A 2,735-nucleotide genomic window follows, 5' to 3' on the forward strand; every position below is an offset into this window, starting at 1 on the left:
TGATCATGAATAGCATCTATATTAACATCTCTACATCTAGTGCAAATAGAAACATGATCAATTGTAGATGTAGAGGGTTTGCAATCATTTAATTCAACAATCTTAGCACGTAAAATAGCATTCTCATCTCTAAGATTGGTAATAGCATCATTGCAAACATTTAAATCTTTAGCCTTAGCAATTAATTTTTCATTTTCAATTTAAGGCTAGAAAGAGATGCATTCAATTTGTCAATCTTAGCAATTAAACTAGCATTATCATTTCTAAGATTAACAATTGAATCATCACAAACATTTGATTTCTCAACCTTAGCAATTAATTTGGTATTTTCATTTCTAAGGCTAGAAATAGTGTCATGGCAAGTGCTTAGCTCACTAGTTAATTTTTCACATTTTTCTACCTCTAGAGCATAAGCATATTTAACCTTAACATGCTTTTTGTTTTCCTTAATAAGGAAGTCCTCTTGGCTATCCAAGAGTTCATCCTTCTCATGAATAGCACTAATCAATTCATTCAATTTCTCTTTTTGTTGCATGTTAAGATTGGCAAAAAGAGTAAGCAAGTTGTCCTCATCATCACTAGAGTTATCCTCATCACTAGAAGTTGCATACTTAGTGGAGGATCTTGATTTTACCTTCTTCTTCTTGTCGTCCTTTGCCATGAGGCACTTGTGGCTGACGTTGGGGAAGAGAAGCCCTTTGGTGACGGCGATGTTTGCGGCGTCCTCGTCGGAGGAGGAGTCGGTGGAGCTCTCGTCGGAGTCCCACTCCCGGCAAACATGGGCATCGCCGCCCTTCTTCTCGTAGTATCTCTTCTTTTCTCTTCTCTTTCCTTTCTTGTCGTCGCCCCTGTCACTATCACTAGATAATGGACATTTAGCAATGAAATTACCGGGCTTACCACAATTGTAGCACACTTTCTTGGAATGAGGCTTGTAATCTTTCCCCTTCCTTTGCTTGAGGATTTGGTGAAATCTTTTAATGATTAAAGCCATCTCCTCATTGTCGAGCTTGGAGGCGTCAATGGGGAGCCTACTTGATGTAGACTCTTCTTTCTTCTCCTCAGTCGCTTTGAAGGCGACGGGTTGCACCTCGGGTGTGGAGGTGGCGCCTTGCTCGATGATTTGTTTGGAGCCTTTGATCATTAGTTTAAAGCTCACAAACTTTCCTATCACTTCCTCGAGAGACATTAGTTGATATCTTGGATCACCACGAATTAATTGTACTTGTGTAGGGCTAAGAAAAACAAGTGATCTAAGAATAACCTTGACCATTTCATGGTCATTCCATTTGGTGCTCCCGAGGTTGCGCACTTGGTTCACCAAGGTTTTGAGCCGGTTGTACATGGCTTGTGGCTCCTCTCCTTGGTGAAGCATGAAGTGACCGAGCTCCCCCTCGATCGTTTCCCTCTTGGTGATCTTGGTCACCTCCTCTCCTTCGTGCGCGGTCTTGAGCACGTCCCAAATCTCCTTTGCACTCTTCAACCCTTGCACCTTATTATACTCCTCTCGACTTAGAGAGGCGAGGAGTATAGTAGTGGCTTGGGAGTTGAAGTGTTGGATTTGTTCGACCTCCTCCGAATCATAATCCTTGTCCCCCTTCTTTGGTACCTGCGCTCCATACTCAACAATATCCCATATACTTTTGTGGAGTGAGGTTAGGTGATGCCTCATTTTATCACTCCACATAGAATAATCTTCACCTTCAAACATAGGTGATTTGCCTAATGGGACAGAAAGTAATGGAGTGCGTTTTGAAATACGAGGGTAGCGAAGGGGCATCTTACTATACTTCTTGCGCTCATGGCGCTTAGAAGTGGCGGATGTCGATTCCGAGCTTGAGGTGGAGGGTGACGAAGAGTCGGTCTCGTAGTAGACCACCTTCTTCATCTTCTTCTTCTTGTCACCCTTCCATTGGGACTTCATGGAGGAAGAGGATTCCTCCTTGTGCTTGTGGGCGGACTCTCTTAAGTGTGTTCTCCCCGAGCTTGCGGATTTGTCGCTGGTCCCAATCTCCCTCATGGCGGACGCTCCCGACATCACTTCGAGCGGTTAGGCTCTAATGAAGTACCGGGCTCTGATACCAATTGAAAGTCGCCTAGAGGGGGGTGAATAGGCAAATCTGAAATTTATAAAGTTTAAGCACAACTACAAGCCGGGGTTAGCGTTAGAAATATAATCGAGTCTGAAAGAGAGGGAAAACAAATCAACAAAGAAATAAAGCGGATGAACACGGTGATTTGTTTTACCAGGGTTCGGTTCTTGCAAACCTACTCCCAGTTGAGGTGGTCACAAAGACCGGGTCTCTTTCAACCCTTTCCCTCTCTCAAACGGTCACTTAGACCGAGTGAGCTTTTCTCTTCAATCAAATGGGACACTTAGAACACTACAAGGACCACCACAACTTGGTGTCTCTTGCTTTGACTACAATGATCTTGAGAACAAGAAAGGAGGAAGAAGAAAAGCGATCCAAGCGCAAGAGCTCAAAAGAACACAAAAGTCTCTCTCTCTAGTCACTAATTTGTTTGGAGTGATTCCGGACTTGGGAGAGGATTTGATCTCTTGTTTGTGTCTTGGAATGAAGTCTAGAGCTCTTGTATGAGGTTTGATGGCTGAAAACTTGGATGCATTGAAGTGTGGTGGTTGGGGGGTATTTATAGCCCCAACCACCAAAATGACCGTTGGTGGAGGCTGCTGTCGTATGGCGCACTGGACAGTCCGGTGTGCCACCGGACAC

This window comes from Zea mays, chromosome 1 (genome assembly GCF_902167145.1).
Source record: "Zea mays cultivar B73 chromosome 1, Zm-B73-REFERENCE-NAM-5.0, whole genome shotgun sequence".
NCBI lineage: Eukaryota > Viridiplantae > Streptophyta > Magnoliopsida > Poales > Poaceae > Zea > Zea mays.